We start from the raw sequence: 19,828 nt of genomic DNA, 5'->3' as shown, positions 1-19,828 counted from the left end.
TAGATTGATTTGCATTCTTCTACATGCTGACCTACAGTTGAACCAGGACCATTTGTTGAAGATGTTATCGTTTTTCCATTGGATGGTTTTAGCTCCTTTGTCAAAAATCAGGTGACCATAGGTGTGTGGGTTCATTTCTGAGTCTTCACTTCCTTTCCACTGATCTATCTGCCTATCTCTGTGCCAATACCATACAGTTTTCATCACTATTGCTCTGTAATATTGCTTGAGGTCTGGGACAGTGATTCCCCGAGAAGTTCGTTTATTGTTGAGTACAGTTTTTGCTATCCTGGGTTTTTTGTTATTCCAAATGAGTTTGCAAATTGTTCTTTCTAATGCTATGATGAATTGAGTTGGAATTTTGATGGGGATTGCATTGAATCTGTAGACTGATTTTGGCAAAATCACCATTTTTTACTATATTAATCCTGCCAATCCATGGGCAAGGGAGGTATTTCCAACTTCTGTGTTCTTCTTCAATTTCTTTCTCCAGAGACTTGAAATTCTTGTCATAGAGATAGTTCACTTGCTTAGATAGAGTCACACTAAGGTATTTTATGTTATTTGGGACTCTTACCAAGGGTGTCCTTTTCCTAATTTCTTTCTCAGCCTCTTTATCCTTTGAGTAGAGGAAGATTACTGATTTGATTGAGTTAATATTATATGAAGCCACTTTGCTGAAGTTGTTTATCAGGCTTAGTAGTTCTCTGTTGGAACTTTGGGGGCAGTTAAGTATACAATCATATCATCTGCAAATAGTAATATTTTGACTTCTTCCTTTCCGATTTGTATCCCTTTGACGTCCATTTGTTGTCTGATTGCTCTGGCTAGGATTTGAGAACTATATTTAATATGTAGGGAGAGATTGGCCAGTCTTGTCCAGTCCCTGATTTTAGTGGGATTGCTTCAAGTTTCTCTCCATTTAGTTTAATATTAGCTACTAGTTTGCTGTACCTTGCTTTTACTATGTTTATTTATGAGCCCTGAATTCCTGATCTTTCCAGGACTTTTATAATGAAGGGGTGTTGGATTTTGTCAAATGTTTTCTCAGCATCTATGAAGTGATCATGTGGTTTTCTTTTCTTTGAGTTTGTTTATATAGTGGATTACATAGATGGATTTCTTTATAGTGGACCATCCCTGAATCTCTGTGATGAAACCTATGTTATCATGGTGGATGATCATTTTGATGTATTCTTGGATTCTGTTTTTGAGAATTTTATTGAGTACTTTTTGTGTCGATATTCATAAGGGAAATTGGTCTGAAGTTCTCTTTCTTTGTTTGGTCTTTGTGTGGTTTAGGTATAAGCATAATTGTGGCTTCATAGAAGGAATTGGGTAGTGCTCTGATTTTTTCTATTTTGTGGAATAGTTTGGACAGTATTGGTATGAGGTCTTCTATGATAGTCTCATAGAATTCTGCACTAAACCCTCTGGTCCTGAGCTCTTTTTGGTTGGGAAACTTTTAAAAACTACTTCTAAATTTTTAGGAGTTATGGGTTGTTTAGATGGTTTATTTGTTCCTGATTTAACGTTGGTACCTGGGATTTGCCTAGAATATGGTTCATTTCTTCCAGATTTTGCAGTTTTGTTGAATATAGGCTTTGCTAGTATGATCTGATGATTTTTTGACTTTCCTCAGATTCTGTTGTTATGTCTCCCTTTTCATTTCTGATTTTGTTAATTTGGATACACTCTCTGTGCCCTCTAGTTAGTCTGGCTAAGGGTTTATCTATCTTGTTGATTTTCTCAAAGAACCAGCTCCTGGTTTTGTTGATTATTTATATAGCCCTTTTTGTTTCCACTTGGTTGATTTCAGCCATGAGTTTGATTATTTCCTTCCTTCTACTCCTCTTGGGTGTATTTTCTTCTTTTTGTTCTAGAGCTTTTAGGTGTGCTATCAAGGTGCTCATGTGCATTTTCTCCTATTTGTCTTTAGATGCACAGAGAGCTATTTGTTTTCCTCTTAGCACCACTCTTATTGTGTCCCATAAATTTGGCTATGCTATGCTTTCATTTTTATTAAATTCTAAAATGTCTTTAATTTCTTTCTTTATTTCCTCCTTGACTAAATTATCATTGATGAGAGGGGTGTTCAGCTTCCATATGGGCTTTCTGTAGTTTTTGTTGTTATTGAAGAGCAACCTTAATCTGTGGTGATAGGATAGGATGCTTGGGATTATTTCCATCTTCCTGTGTCTGTTGAGACCTGTTTTGTGGCCTGTTTTGTTAATTGTGGAGAAGGTACCATGAGGTGCTGAGAAAAAGGTATGTCCTATTATTTTAGTATGAAATGTTCTATAAATATCTGTTAAGTCCATTTGGTTCATAACTTCTGTCAGTTTCTCTATGTCTCTGTTTAATTTCTGGTTCCATGATATGTCCATTGATGAGAGTGGGCTATTGAAATCTGCTATCATTGTGTGAGGTTCAAGGTGTGATTTGGGCTTTAGTGAGGTTTCTTTTATGAATATAGGCATACTTGCATTTGGAGCATAGACATTTAGGATTAAGAGTTCATCTTGGTGGATTTTTCCTTTGATGAATATGAAGTGTTCTTCCTTATCTGTTTTGATGACTTTTGGTTGAAAATTGATTTTATTCAGTATTAGAATAGGTACTCAAGCTTGTTTCTTTGGACCATTTGCTTGGGAAGTTGTTTTCCAGCCTTTTACTCTGAGGTAGTCTCTGTCTTTGTCTTTGAGGTATGTTTCCTGTGTGCAGCAAAATGCTGGGTCCTCTTTACGTATCCAGTCTGTTAGTCTATGTCTTTTTATTGGAGAATTGAGTCTGTTAATGCTGAGAGATATTAATGAATAGTGATTGTTGATTCCTATTATTTTCGTTGTTAGAGGTGGAATTATGTTTGTGTGTGTCTCTTCTTCTTTTTTTTTTCTTTTGCAAAGAGATTAATTTCTTGCTTTTTCTAGGGTATAGTTTCCCTCCTTTTATCTATTATCCTTTGTATGGATGGTTTATGTAAAGTTGGTTTTGACATGGACTATCTTGGTTTCTCCATTTAGGATAATTGAGAGTTTTGCTGGATATAGTAGCTTGGACTGTCATTTGTGCTCTCTTAGGGTCTGTATGACATCTGCCCTTGATATCTGGCTTTCATAGTCTCTAGTGAGAAGTCTGGTGTAATTGTTATAGCACTGCATTTATATGTTACTTGGCATTTTTCCCTTACTGCTTTTAATAATTTTTCTTTGTTTTGTGCATTTGGATTTTTGACTCTAATATGATGGGAGGATTTTCTTTTCTGGTGTAATCTCTTTGTAGTTCTGAAGGCTTCTTATATGCTTATGGGCATCTCTTTCTTTAGGTTAAGAATGTTTTCTTCTATAATTTTGTTGAAGATATTAACTAGCCCTTTAAGTTGGGAGTCCTCACTCTCTTCTATACCTATTAGTCTTAGGTTTGATTTTCTCATTGTGTTCTTGATTTCATGGATGTTTTTGGCTAGGAGCTTTTCAAGTTTTATATGGTTGTGTTGATGTTTTCTATGGTATCTTCTGCCTCTGAGATTCTCTCTTCTATCTCTTGTATTCTGTTGCTGATCTATGACTCCTGATATCTTCCCTAGGTTTTCCATGTCCAGGGTTGTCTCCCTTTGTACTTTTTTTATTGTTTCTATTTCCATTTTTAAATTCTGGATAGTTTTGTTCAATTCCTTCACCTGTTTGGTTGTGTTTTCTTGTAATTCTTGAAGGAATTTTTGTGTTTCCTCTTTAAGGGCTTCAATTTGTTTACTTGTGTTGTCCTGTATTTCTTTAAGGGAGCTATTTATGTCCTTCTTAAAGTCCTGCATCACCATCATAAAATGTGATTTTATATATAAATCTTGCCCCTGACTATTCCTAAGACCCTGTGCCCTTGGGGCACAGATGGCACTAGGTGATTTCTCTTGGGTCAGGATTGTGGGCAGAAAGTAGTTGTTTCCTCTGAGTTCTCAGGAGTATCTGCAATTCTGAGAGTTCAGCTCTCTCCCCCACGGATTTGCATGCAGGGAGGTGTGTGACCTGTTCAGTTCAGTTCAGGTTGCAGGCAGAAACCAGCAGATTTCTGCCGCTGACTGCTCCTATATTCCTGTATCCAGATGCACTATGCAGTTTCCCCTTGGGTCAGGGATGGAGACAGAAGTGGAGGTCTGTCCTGGGGTCTCAGGATTGTCTGCACTTCTGGGAGTACAGCTCTCTCCCCAATGGGATTTAGGTACAGGGAACTGTGGGATTAGTTCATTTTATTTCAGAGTACAGTCAGAAACTGGAAGTGTCCTGCCTCAGAGGACTTCTGCCTCATGTGTCCTGAGTCCAGCAGACAGATCACTTGGAGCAGAAAAGTTGGTTACCTCTGCTTTCAGGTATGTAGGCTCTCCTGGTGACTGGCTTTCCGCTCTTGGTGCAGGAAGAAACCTGAAGGGTCCGGCCTCTGACTGCTCCTAGGTCTCTGTGCCCAGGGGGCACAGATGGCACTAGGTGTTTTTCTCTTGGGTCAGAAATGTGGGCAGAAAATAGTTATCATCTCTGAGTTTTCAGGAATATCCACACTTCTGAGGTTCCAGCTCTCTTCTTTATGGGATTTGGGTGCACGGAGCTGTATGACTGGTTCATTCTAGTTCTGGGCCCAGGGAGAAACCAGCAGGTTTCTGCTGCTTACTACTCCTATATTTCTGTATCCAAAAATCCACTATGTTACTGCGCATTTTTGCATGAATGTTCATAAGCAAAATTGGTCTGATGTTCTTTTTCTTTGTTGGATCTCAAAGTTCTAGGAAGAGCAATTAGACAACAAAGGATATAAAGGGGATACAAATTGGGAAGGAGGAAGTTATCCTTCAAGATATCCCTATCTGTAGATGATATGTTACCATGTATAAGTGAACCCAAAAATTCTACCAGAGAAATCTTACAGCTGATAATTAACTTCAGCAAAATAGCTAGATATAAAATTAATTCTAACAAAACAGTAGATTTGTTAGAATCTTTCCAAAGGATAAAGGGACTGAGAAAGACAATATATAATTGTCACACATAATATAAAATAACATGATGGGACTCTCACCAAGCAAATGAAACATTTGTATAATAAGAACTTCAAGTCTGTGAAGAAAGAAATACAAGAAGATCTCAGAAGATGGAAAGGTCTCTCATGCTATTGGATTGGCAAGATTAGTGAAAATGGCCATCTTACCCAAAGCAATCTACAGAATCAATGCAATTCCCATCAAAATCCCAAGTCAATTTTTCACAGAGTTAGAAAGAGTAAAACTCAAATTCATCTGGAATAACAAAATACCCAAGATACTGAAAACTATTCTAAACTATAAAAGAACTTTTGGTGGAATCAGCATCCCTGACCTCAAGATGTACTACAGAGCAATAGTGATTTTAAAAAAGGCATGGTTTATGAACATACACATGCAGTTAGATCAATGGAATAGAACTGAAGCCCCAATAATGAACCCACACACATACCTATGGTCACTCGATCTTTGACAAAGGAGCCAAAAACATCCAGTGGCAAAAAGACAGCATTTTCAACAAATGGTGCTGGCTCAACTGGTAGTCAGCATGTAGAAGAATACAAATTGGTCTATTCTTATCTCCTTGTACAAAGTTCAAGTCTAAGTGAATCAAGTACCTCCACATAAAACCAGATACACTGAATCTAATAGAAGTGAAAGTTGGGAAGAACCTCGAACATATGGGTCCAGGGGAAATTTTCCTGAACAGAACATCAATGGCTCATGCTCTATGTTCTACTATTGACAGATGGGACCTTGTGAAACTGAAAAGCTTCTGTAAGGCAAAGGACACTGTCAATAAGACAAAATCCACAGATTTGGAAAAGATATTTACCAACCCTACATCTAATAGAGGGCTAATATCTAAAATGTACATAGAACTCAAGAGTTAGACTCCAGAGAACAAAGTTACCCTATTAGAGATGGGGTTCAGTGCTAAACAGAGCTCTCTCAACCGAGGAAACTAGAATGGTGGGTCTGCACTTAAAGAAATGTTCAACATCCTTAGCCATTGGGGAAATATCAATCTAAACGACCCTTAGATACTGTCTCTTACAAATGAAAATGGCTAAGATCAAAAACTCAAGTGACAGCAGATGCTGGTAGGATGTGGAGAAGAGGAACACTCCCCCATTGCTGATGGGACTGCAAGTTGGTAAATTCACTTTGTCAATCAATCTGGCAGGTCCTCGGAAAATTAGAAACAGTTCGACATGAAGACCCAGCTACACTACTACTGGGCATATAACAAGAACACATGCTCCACTATGTCTCTAGCAGCCTTATTATAATATCCAGAAGGTAGAAACCACCAAGACAGCTTTAAATGCAAGAATGCATTAAAAAAAATGTAGTACATTTAGAAGTATAGAGCTACTAAAATCAATACTTCATGAAATTTGCAGTCAAATGAATAGAATTATAAAATATCCTCCTGAGTGAGGTAACAAAAACACAAAAGTACACACATGGTATATATTCATAGATAAGTGAATTTTAGCCCAAAAGCTCATAATATGCACAATACAACCCACAAATGATATGGATCTTAAGAAGAAGGAAGACCAAAGTGTGGCTCCTTCAGCTATACATAGAAGGAAAAACAAAATAATCACAGGCATTAGAGGGAGGAAGGAACCGGGGAGGAAGAGAGGAAAGGGAGAGAAAAAAGGGGTGGAGGTGTTTGCAGGATCAGGTATTAGAACAGATAGTAGAAGAGTTCAGGGGATCAGGAAATCCAATAGAAATATGTAACAGTGGGGATGGGAAACTGGGAGTAGCCACTAAACTCCAGACACCAGGGAAGCTAATGGCTCCCAGGACACAATGGGGATGACTTTACCTGAAATACCAAGCAAAAAAGAGGAGAAAGAACCTGTGAAGACCACCTCCATTAGATAGGCATAGTCTCCAGCCAGCCTCCCATCTCAATATTTTTAACCCAGAAATGTTCCTGTCCAAAGGAAAGATGGGGAAAAATGGAAGAGACTGAAGGAAGGTCGATCCAGCAACTGCCCTACCCAGGGATTCATCCCATCTACAGACACCAAATCCTGACACTATTACTGATGCCCAGAAGTGCTTGTGGACAGGAGCCTGGTATGGCTGTTTTCTGAGAGCCTGACTTATACAGATGCAGATATTGTCAACTATTACACAGAGTCCAGGGATTGTATCAAGAGCTAGGGAAAGGACTGATGGAGCTGAAGGCGACTACTAAAGCACAGGCAGAACAATATTAACTAACTGGACAACCAAGGGCCCCCAGGGACTAAACCCCTAACCAAAGAGTGTATACATAGAGAGAGTCATGGCTCTGGATGCATATGTAGCAGAGAATAGAACTATCTGACATCAATGGGAGGGGAGGCATTAGGTCCTGTGGATGTTTGTTGCACCAGAGTAGGGGGATGCTAGAGTGGTGAGACAGGAGTGGGAGAGTGGGTGGAGGAGCAGCCTCATAAAAAATGAGAAGTTGGGGGAGAGGGAAATGAGATGGTGGGGTTGTGGAGAATAATTGGGAAGGGAGATATCATTTGAAATGTAAATGAAAAAAATGATTAAAAAATAAATAAAATTTGCCCCAACATATAAAAAAGACACATGCTCCACTATGTTCATCGCAGCCTTATTTATAATAGCCAGAAACTGGAAAGAACCCAGATGCCCTTCAACAGAGGAATGGATACAGAAAATGTGGTACATCTACACAATGGAATATTACTCAGCTATCAAAAACAATGACTTTATGAAATTCGTAGGCAAATGGTTGGAACTGGAAAATATCATCCTGAGTGAGGTAACCTAATCACAGAAAGACATACATGGTATGCACTCATTGATAAGTGGCTATTAGCCCAAATGCTTGAATTACCCTAGATGCCTAGAACAAATGAAACTCAAGACGGATGATCAAAATGTGAATGCTTACTCCTTCTTTAAAAGGGGAACAAGAATACCCTTTGGCAGGGAAGAGAGAGGGCAAGATTAAAACAGAGACTGAAGGAACACCCATTCAGAGCCTGCCCCACATGTGGCCCATACATATACAGCCATCCAATTAGACAAGATGGATGAAGCAAAGAAGTGCAGGCCGACAGGAGCCGGATGTAGATCACTCCTGAGAGACACAGCCAGAATACAGCAAATACAGAGGCGAATGCCAGCAGCAAAACACTGAACTGAGAATAGGACTCCCGTTGAAGGAATCAGAGAAAGAACTGGAAGAGCTTGAAGGGGCTCGAGACCCCATATGTACAACAATGCCAAGCAACCAGAGCTTCCAGGGACTAAGCCAAAACCTAAAGACTATACATGGACTGGACCCTGGACTCTGACCTCATAGGTAGCAATGAATATCCTAGTAAGAGCACCAGTGGAAGGGTAAGCCCTGGGTCCCATAAGACTGAACCCCAGTGAACTAGACTGTTGGGGAGGGCGCAATGGGGGAGGGTTGGGAGGGGAACACCCATAAGGAAGGGAGGGGAGGGGATGTTTGTCCGAAACCGGGAAAGGGAATAACACTCAAATGTATAAAGAAATACTCAAGTTAATAAAAAAAAAAAGGCAAAAATAAATAAAATTTAAAAAGTTAAAAATTTTTAAAAAGAAAGTGAATGGCCATGTTTTAAAAAGGGACATTTAGAGAATTAGTCTTGCCTCTTATACTACAAAGTTTCTAAGCAGGACCAAGGGCCTATCCTCCCATTGATGCCAGATAAGGACACCCTCTGCTACATATGCAGCTGGAGCTATTGGTCACCCCATATGTTCTCTTTGGTTGGTGTTTTAGTCCCTGGGAGCTCTGGGGGCGGGCTGTCTGATTGGTTGATATTATTGTTCTTCCTATGGGGTTACAAACCACTTCAGCTCCTTCAGTTCTTTCCCTAACTCCTCCATTGAGTCCCCAAACTCAGTCCAATGTTTGGCTGCAAACATTCACATCTGTATTTTTGACGCTCTGGCAGAGCCTCTCAGGAGACAGCTATACCAGGCTCTGGTGTGCAAGCCCTTCTTGGCATGTACGACAGTATATGGGTTCAGTGCCTGTATATGGGATGAATGCCCTTGTGGGACAGGCTCTGGATGGTCTTTCCTTCAGTCTCTGCTCCATACTTTCTCCCTGTATTTCCTTAAGACAGAAGCATTTCTGAGCTAAACACTTGAAGATGAGTGGATGGCCCCATCCCCCAGCTGGGGGTCTTGCCTAACCTCTGGGTGTGGTCTCTACTGTTTCTACCTCCCCTTTGTTGGGCATTTCAGCTAATCTCATCCATGTTAGCTCTGGGAACTGAGGTTGGAGTGGGTGGGTGGGGCAGCACCCTCATTGAAGCAGAGGAGAGGGCCTGGGACACAGGGATTGCAGAGGGAAAATTAGGAAAGGGGATAATGTAAATAATAAAGGGGAAATGTAAATAAATAAAGTATCCAATAAAAAAGTTTCTAAACAAAAGCATTATCACAATATTTCATAAGTAATTCTCAAAGTGAATTGTGTAATTAGACATACATGAAAAAACAAGATGACAAATTAGACAGCACAGCGCCTGTGTACAACTCTATATGATTGGTAGTCACTGAGAACAACTCTGAATCTTCTTACTTCACAGAAAGTAGGAAGATGAATTTTTAAACATGCTGTTAGCTGAATAAAAACTAGTTGCAGAATGTGTGTGTGTGTGTGTGTGTGTGTGTGTGTGTGTGAGAGAGAGAGAGAGAGAGAGAGAGAGAGTCTGTATGTGTGCTCTCAAGTTTTATTAACCAGTTATAGCTATACAGACCTAAGTGGCAGTGGAAGGCAGAGATTCTGCATTTGAGATTGTTAAATGGCTCTACTAGAAGTCTATTACTTAATTCTTGGTACTATGAATGTTACTGTTGGTATAATCGAAGAGCTTACAAGTGGCTGGTAGACTTTCTGTCATTCTTTAGTAGCAACATAGGTATTGAATTTAGGGTTGACAATAGACAGTCTTTTGTGAAGTTTAAGTCTGTGACAGTTTGCATCATTTTCTCTTATAAATACCTAAATGAATTTCTGTTGTCTCTGCATCTTGAAGCATACTATATTTGAAACAATCAATGAGTACTTTGCTACAGGTAATATGATCATAGTTATGGCCTCACGTAGCTGATTAAACTTCTTAATACTCTATAAATTTATATTCAGTTTGTGCCAATAAAACATAAAATATTAAATAACAACTTATAGTTTATGTTTTTTGATAGACTACAATTTAACATACGTATTAGTTACTTCTCGGTTGCTGTGATAGAATATGTAAAAAAGAGGTAATTTGGGCTTATAGTTCTAGATATATTGGGAAGGCGTGGCAGCAATCATCAGACATGCTGGCAGTAGCACAAAACTGAGAGAACATATCATTAACTGCAAATATGAAGAAAGAGGGTATGCAAATGGTTATGTGTTTAAAAATCTCTGAGCCTGCTACAATGATATCCATCCTTTAGAAAGGCTGTTGCTACCCATAATTTCTACAACTGGGGAACAAGTATTCTAATAACTGAGCATATGTAAGATATGTTTAATTCAAAGAGTGAAGCCTAAAGCCACTAAAATGGTAATAAATGAATGATTTCATGAAATGCGATTAGATATATGACAAAAATCTTACAAAAATTCTTGAAGTCATTAAAATAGAGAATTTTCATACTTTCTACATTCAGAGAACCAATATAATTCACAGGCACATAACTTTTGGATTGAAGAAGAAAAAATACGTGTTTGCCAAATAGGAGTTTGCCCGAAGTTTATTAGTATGGCATATGATCTTTAATAAGGAAAGCAGGCCTGCCAAATGAGGTACTCAGCTTAAGGGTATTTTGGTCCATGCACTTTGACCTAATATCAATTTCATGAGTCATAGAAAAAAAACTGTATTTTTTCAGAGGATGAATGGTCTTTTGATTAAGGAATAACTAGAACAAATAACTAATGATTATTCTAATTAAGATAGTTTTCTAAAGTATTTTCTTACCCTGATAAATTCCACATAGTCATGCACCCTTTACAAATCCTTCAAGGTAATAATTTATGCATTATATCATAAGGACAAACAAACAGAGAAAAAATTCTATTTTAAGCTGATTTTTAATCCTTTACATCAGCTTTTGGGCAAAAATCAATGTACTGAACTACTGGATACCTTCAGTCAGTGAGTATTAGATCAATTTAGGGAACCAGCCATGGTTAGGGACATGTCAATTCCATGTCTCATTAACTAAACCTGAGAAACTATATGATCTGTAAAAATAACTCAGAAACACAGACGTGTGTTAGGAGATGCACAACTCAAACAAACAAATAATTTGTATTACGTGAAATTTCTAGACTGAAGTCTGATTGGGAAATTCCAAAATTTTGTCTCTGAAATTTAGTAAAAACCAACCAAACACACAAACTAACAAACAGGTCAGTCTCTATGCTTAAGAAAGTGAAGCAAAACCAGTATCACTTACTTTTTGGTAATAAATGTATAGTGGCATGTGATGTTAATACATTTTAAAAGAAAAAGTCATTGCCATAAAATTTGCAATAGTGCCTAGATCAAGAGAAGGTATAGTAGCAGATACAGTACCTAGGCCATATGTGACTACTTAAGTTACATGATCAACTGATGCCTCTATTCATTTATGTAAAGTTCATAACTATACAAGCCTCGTTCATAACTGTATAAGCCTCATAGTTCACTTTCAATAGTCTAAAACAGTGCTCATTAAAAGAGAAATGAATGTGATCATGAAGGACTTTAATGGCTATTGAAATATAAACATACAACTCAGCTAAAGGCATAGTATGAAATGTAGTTAACTAAGGGATAACTAGAACCATCAAACTGTATACCTGATGAGCTTTCTTTAGAATGCAGAAAAAAAATGAGAAGATGGATACATCCAAAATTTCACTGAAATCGTTGCCTTCATATTCCATAAGAGTGTCTGTTTGTCTTTGGAAAACTTTCCTTAAAGGCAAATAAGACTCAACAATTTGAGTGACAATATTTCATACTGGATATGGTAACAATTATAGGGACGGTTCTGATAAAGCATGTTTTATTAATACTTTTGCACTATAGATATTGGTCCATTGGCCCATACAAACTATGGTTAAGAGGAACTTCAGGGGTCACTAACTTCCTGACACTATCATCCTGCTTCATTAATCAACTAAAACTGCTTGTCATCTTCTGGAATATGCTCATAAACAATGCACATGTGTTTACCAAGAGTCAATAAGAGGGACTTGAGCTAATATATACCAACAGAACCTTAAATCTAGTCTATTCTTCCTTTGACTTGGGTCAAGTTCATATGTTAACTATGAGTACTCCACAGTGATAAATGATTGCAAATATATAATTATATTTATCACTATAATCTTAATAATTTAAAGTTCATGAATTTGTTATGTTTTTAGAATTATACTAGAAATGAATAGACATATACTATAGATAAAGTTCTGGCAGTTTACATAGTGAAAGGGGATAATCTGAAGATTTTACCTAATGTTTTGAAGAATTATAGCCAAGATAATATCACAGGAACTCAGATTAGTCTCTCCTGGTGAGACTAGTACTGTTAGAAACTAGACCAACCTGGATGAATGAGAGATCATGTAGTTTGAATGAGGCATATTATCCACACTTGCCACCATGACAACTCTGTTCAGTGTATCAATATTTACGCAGTTGTGGCTAATGACAATGGCCATCCATTAGTTAACCACTTACCTGAATTTGTGTGCATGTTTGTGCATGTGTGCATGTGTGCATGTGCATATTATCTTCAATGTAGAAGATGCTTTTAGGTAGTTACACATAAGACAGAACAGCTCATATACTTGCACTATTAGTGCTAGGTCAATAAATTTTTCTGATATTTTTATGTCAGTAATGTTCAAATCTTCTTTCTTTGAGAATCAGAGCTTCCCCATGTGTCTGTGCTTATATGTACTCTGGCTATCCTAGGAAATACCTTTAGCATGCTGTAAAGATAGCAGTCCATATTTTATTACTAGTAACATACTAATTTGTCCATAACTTGAGCTTGACATAATACTTTCTCTGTTTGTAAAGAAATCCTAATATCTAATTCTAATGGCTGAGAAAGGTATGTTAATGTAAGAAAAGCAGGTGATATAGGAATCAGAGTAAATTGATTATTGTTTTGTTGTGAAATGCCCCACCAAGGGTTCAGTGTTTAAGCATCAATTCCCTGGCAGTGGCTTTACTTGGGTATGCTCTGAAAACTTTGGAAAATGGAGCCTTAGTGGGACTAAGTAAATCACTAAAAACAAGTCCATTGGCATTTTATGTTTCCCTGAACTATCTTCTATCTTTTTTATGTTGTTTTGTTTGTTTGCTGTTGTTTTTTTTCCTTTGTTACCTTATTTAATGGTTTGATAGTGTCTAAAGGCAGCCAAGAAATACTATCACCTATGGGTCATGAACTGAACCCTCTAGACCTGTGGACTGAGATAATTTTTTTGTATTTTAAATTGTTAGTCTTAGGTAGTTTTCACACTCTAAAACAAAACAACACACACACACACACACACACATACACACACTTGGTCAGAGGTGACTGTATGATCATGTAGTTCAGAAATCTTTGAAATTTTTTTGTGAGAAGTTGAGACCTTTTGGATATTGGTATAAAGATTTCCTAAAATACTGGAATGTGTGTGCATGCTTAAGGCCCTACAGGCTCCAAATTGCATTAATCCACGAGTAGGATTCCTTGAAAGTTCACATCACCCCATGTTCACTGGATGTTGAATATGGAATTCTGGGATATGATCTTCACCTTGATGCATTTCAAACTTGCTTTACTCCAATCTCTTTTTTTCACACCAATGTTTCTTCGTTTTGCAATGGGAATTACTCTATGCTGTTATATCTTAGAAATATGTAACTTTTGTTCACTTTCATGATGATGCAAATTTAAGAGCTTACTTGGATTTCAGAGGTGACTTTGAGTTTGAACTGTGAAATTACTGTTAATACACAGCAATTCTAGGAGATCTAGTCAGTTTATTACTTGTTGCAAAATGGATGTGAGCACTTTGAGTGGAATATGATGGCTATGGTTTGAATGTGAAATGTCCCCTACATGTTTATTATTAAAAACTTGGTTCCCAGCTGGTGGCACTCTTCTTAAAGGTCTTTGATGTGATAAGCACTGGAGTCTTCCTGGAGGAAGCAGGCCAGTAGATGTGTTTTGTTTAGGTGTGCCCTCTCTTTATTCTTCCCTTTCTCCTCCCTTTCTTATTTGTCCACCAATAAGTAAGCTGCCTTTCTCCACAAAATGTGCCTTTACAACGATCTCTGTCTTACTATAGCTTACCATGGAATCATCTAATCCTGCCGGGAAGTCGTGGCATCATAAGAATACTCTTCTCCTTTTATTTCAGTGATTTCTCCAACAGACAGAAGGTAACTAGCAGTTTTACTCTTCTTTTCTTTCAAATGCTATTTGTGAATATTATGTTATTTGCAATTCTACAAAGCTGTTGGGATCAAGGAAAATTATTGGATTGTATTAGATTAAACATTGAACTAATTTTTAATCTGGACTACTTTATGATCAGACTGTCTTGTAAATATTTTTAGCTATTTTATATTGATAAAATGATGGCTAATTATGAAGTATGCTCTGTACTACTGTGCATGAATTTTTAGAGATACCTTTAAGATCACAGGTAGAAGTTGTAACTTTGCCAAAAACACACTGATGTATCAGTGTGTGTAAGAGCTACAATTACTCCAAAGGGTAATTAAGAAATTATTTTTATTTTTATAGTTCACCGCTGTGCCAAATTATTTATGTCATTTACTATCATGCATTTTATTTAAAATAGAAACATCCCATACTAATCAATAAATATTGAGGAACAATTTCTCAGAAATCAGGAAACATTCCTCATGTTGGTTCTTCATAAGTATTAATTTAATCATGTCAGTAGGCTAGATTTAAGAAGGAATAAAAAGTGAGTTGTTGGGTAACATAAAGAGTTTAAAATTATTCTTTAAAATTATTAAATTTAGTTAAAATGGTTAGGTTGATTTTTATATGCTCACTCTGAAATTTTTCACAACTACTTTTAAACATTAGAAATATATGAAATGCTGACTTATGGGGAAACAAATGGGAGAGACAGGAATGAATTTGCTGAACCAGGAAAATAAAGTAATTTTCTCTATTTTGGTTGCTTGGAAAGTCTGAGACAATTGAAATAGTTCAGAGAACTCAAGATATTTTAGAAACTAATGTTTTATAATTAACATATCCCTGACACAAATATGTTACATTTCTGTGATTCACTATATAGTAATAGAAAAACTATAGCAAAATCTAATAAAATAATGTCTTACAAGATAAGAAATGTCTCCTTTTAGCGAAGATTCCAGATGTTTTCGAAAATATCTTATGAGTCTGTGAAAAGGGGTAATGGGGAAAAGATACTTTATCAAATAAATTAGAGAAGAATTCTTTCAGGCAATATCACAGCAGATGTGGATTTGGGTTTTGATGGTAACTACCAGCTGTGATTCACTCTAACTCACCAAACTTGTGCACATGTATCATGACGTGCTGATGTGCAATAGATGGGATTTTCAAAAGGCCTCCCAGAGATGCTATTATTAGTATGACCCTACTTTATTTTTCAGGAGATGCTAGCTTCATCTAAAATAGGTAATTTTTTTATTTAAAAGTTACATAAGTTAGAAGTTTATTGCTATTTCAACAAGATCAAGTTTTCATATCTTCATATATTTTACCTGCTCTGTATCACATATATAAGACTTAATTTGGGCAGCTTACTTCATGAACTGCCATATTTGTAACATAGAGGTCCCTGATATTTTTTGAATACATACTCTGTTCTTCTAGAACCACTTGTTCTACAGACTATCACTTGTTCTTGATCAGTATGGACTGTTATTGTGGATGCATATGAAGTGAATTTCAGTGTATTAACTTTTTACTTTTTAATTTTCTATAATTTCTAATGTCAAAAGAGTTTATAGAGATTGGATTGTTGTTATTATTACTGAGATGTTTTCTTTTTGATTGTAGATAAAGAAAATTTTTAATTTAGACAAATTTCTTTCTTCCACCCAATATACATTTGTTTTTTAAATTTCCATAAGGTACTAGAAAGACCTTATAGTAGGGCACTGAACAGGAATAGGGGCTGGCTTATTGTGTTCTTGGTCATAAAAAGAAAGCATCTAGTTTTATATAAATAAACATGACAAGGATAGTAAACTTTCATAGCTATTGATAATTGTCAACATAATGAAACTTTTACTGGTAGCACTAAGTGGGTGAAGTCGAGGAGAGACTTCTTTCATAAAAAAAAGTTGAAACATTCTCCAACTTTTATTTGCCTTTATTTATATTTTCATGTGTTTTTCTCCAGTTAATCCCCTACATATGGTGAACTATGCTAAGTTATGTTAAACTTCTAATCATTCCCTTATCGTGGTGATTCCACTTAGACTATCATCATAAAACTATAATTTCAAACGTCTGAATATTACATAAAACTTCCCCCTCCCAAAGTACAGAAGAGGAAGACAAAAGCATTTCGGACATTCTGTTTTGCATGTTACCCCATCTGGAAACTCCCTTTTGAGGTTGTGGACCTGTGACCCCATTCTTGTGAAAACATCCCTTCTATCACAGAAATTACATAAGGATATAAAAATCAGGTTATAAAACTTGGATGAATTCTACCTAACTGCTTGTGAAGTTTGTTTTGCACATTTTTAGTTTTTTATTATAAATATCTCATAGAATATTTCTATGTAAGAGTTCATGTCTTATTTTCATGTGGTTTCCATTGAAGGGTGCACTTTTTTTTTTTGATAGCTACTTCCTCTAGTGACAAGCTTCAGAATTGTTGATTTCTTTTTACTTTAGTAGTTTTAGAATTTCTAAATATAATTGGATGTCAAATCATGCTCTAAAAAATGTATGCCTTCTGTATTTAATGTATTCCTTATCTGTTTGAAATATATTTTAATATTAACCTATGTATTTTAACTTAAAACATGCTTTATGCTACACAGTGCCATTAGACTAAAATGTACTGAAATGTTTCATTCTCTGCTATTGAAAAATTTATGGAATAATCTCACAGACTATCAAAGAAACTTAGGAGGCAAATCATATAATTAAATTATTACCAATGAAATGGAGTTTTTACTATAAATATATGGACAAAAATCTTTTCAAAAGAGTAAAATTTTTGTTAAATTTTTCTATATATGCTAGATATTGTTGACTATAAATCCAAAACATTAGACAAATATTTGATGCTATTTCCAGATTATGCATATCCTTTCTAGAATGCACTACTTTATATATATATATATATATATATGTGTGTGTGTGTGTGTGTGTGTGTGTGTGTGTGTGTGTGTGTATGAAATATTGTCAGTAAGAAGTCCTTACACTGTTCCGTTTTTTTCTTGGTTATGAATTACTCATTAATTTTATTTGACCATTACAATATATATATTAAACTTCATATTAAACTTCATAAATATATAGAATCATTATATGTATCAATGAACAAATAATAACCATTTAGAAGGCATATATATATTAGACAAATATTATTCATGCTAATTTTCAGATTTATATTTATATTTCAAATCCATGCCTCAGCACTCAGTATTGAACACTAAGCATTATCTTTTCTTGTTATCTCTACAACTGAGCTATAATTCTCTTTTAAAACTTCAAGAAAACATATAATTTAATCAACTGTACCTTTCATTTTCCTTTTCAAATCCACAATTCTACCCTTTCTTTTTTAATTATTTCTATTTTAATTAATAGGCTCTCTTTTGACTCTGTCTCTGTTTCTATCTCTCCTTCTTTTTCACTAATTAACGCTACACATACACGAGAATACATCTGTAATTGAAGTACACATATACACACACATACGGACACATGAGTACAAACTGCTAGGTCTCTATCATGTTATGTGTTGATACTCGTGCATATGTTTATAGGGTGTGCAGTTCTTATTAGATTCCTTTGTTGCTCTTAGTTCTTTTTGTCAGTTTGAGGTATCATGAACTTTTGACATTCCACATTAATATTTCTATTGGAGTCATCCTTGTTCAGCTTATGTTTATATAGTCTTTTTAATGGAACTCCATGAATGAACCTTTTAAAAAGCCAGTGTTTCATAACCAACTTTCCTTTTCAATGACTCAATTTTTTTCTGCCTTCTCTTCTGAAATGATCTCTGAACTGTGGGTTCAGGAGATATGATAGAGGAGTATCAATTTTAATGGGATTCATAACTCTGCCCTTTGGCTGTTTGTGTTTTTCTGGAGTAGTCTATGTTGCAAAAGGAAGTTTCCTTAAATAGACAGGGGTCAAACTACACTTTCCTGCATAAATAAGGACAAATATTTAGAGTGTACTTAGTAGTGTTTGTAGGTTTAGTAAATGGTGGCTGTAAGTTTTCCCCTAGGTCCAATGACTCTACTAGCCCTGTATTGTTAGCTAGGTTTTCAGTACTACATAGCTTCCCTCTTATTGAATGGATCAGTGTCCAATTAGAGATGGCTATTTACCACTAAAATGTGCACAACTACTGTACTTATAGAGTTACCGTGTCTGGTTATTGTGGTCCATTTTTATCCTAGCTGTGTTGGCTGCTTTTATTTTTTGGAAACTTGCATAGCAACATCTTGAACAATGAAAAGTTACTCTTTTGAGAGTAAACTTTCAGGACATTTTTGATCATGGCTCTAGGTCTTGAGTTTGTGGGACATAGTGTTTTAAGCAATAGGGACTATGGGACTCAACCAAGGATAAAATCAGTAGTATATAATGTTTCAGGAGCCTCTTGAACAAACACAACCAACAATAGAACAACAAAAAAAGAGGGCTTCCCTTGTAGGGTGTTGGGTTCTTTTTCATAGATGGTCTTTGGATTTTAGAAAGAGCACTGTTAACTCACATGTGTTTTTGTTGTTGCTATTTGTTTTGTTTTGTTTTTGTTTTGTTTTGTTTCTTTTCTCCCTTTTTACATTTTAATAACAGATTATATTATCTTAACATTTTCTTTTTATAATTTAATTGATTTTATTTGCATGAGTGTTTCGCCTGCAAGTATGTCTTTTGCTTTTTCTTGTTTTTTATGTTTTATTTTATATTTTTATCCTCCAGATTTTAATTACCTCCTGGTCCACCCTCTGACTGTTCCACATCCCATGCCACCTCTGTTCCTCTTCTCCACCAGAATGTGATCACCATAACCCTTCTTCATTAGATCTCTAAACTTCCTGGGGCCTCTAGACCTCTAAACTTCCTGGGGCCTCTAGACCTCTAAACTTCCTGGGGCCTCCAGTCTCTTGAGGGTTAGGTACATCTTCTCTGACTGAACCCAGACCCTAAAGTCCTCTGTTGGGAGCCTCATATCATCTTGTGTATGCTGCCTGGTTGGTGATCCATTGCCTGAGAAATCCTGGGGGTCCAGGTTAAATAGAGACTGCAGGTCCTCCTACAGGGTCACCCTGCTCCTCAACTTCCTCTAGATTTTCCCTTATTCAACGACAGGGGTCAGCAGGTTCTGTTCATTGGTTGGGTGCAAATATCTGCATCTGAAACTTTCAGTTGCTTGTTGGGACTTTTGGGGGCAGTCATGATAGATCTTTTATTGTGAGTGCTCCGTAGCCTAAGTAAAAGTCTCAGGCCTTATGGCTTCCCCCTTGAGCTGGATCCCAAATTGTTCCTGGGGCTGAACCT

The sequence above is a fragment of the Rattus rattus genome, chromosome 3, assembly GCF_011064425.1.
Source record: "Rattus rattus isolate New Zealand chromosome 3, Rrattus_CSIRO_v1, whole genome shotgun sequence".
NCBI classification, from domain to species: domain Eukaryota; kingdom Metazoa; phylum Chordata; class Mammalia; order Rodentia; family Muridae; genus Rattus; species Rattus rattus.
The sequence above is the reverse complement of the archived record's forward strand: the minus strand, read 5'-3'. Positions refer to the sequence as shown.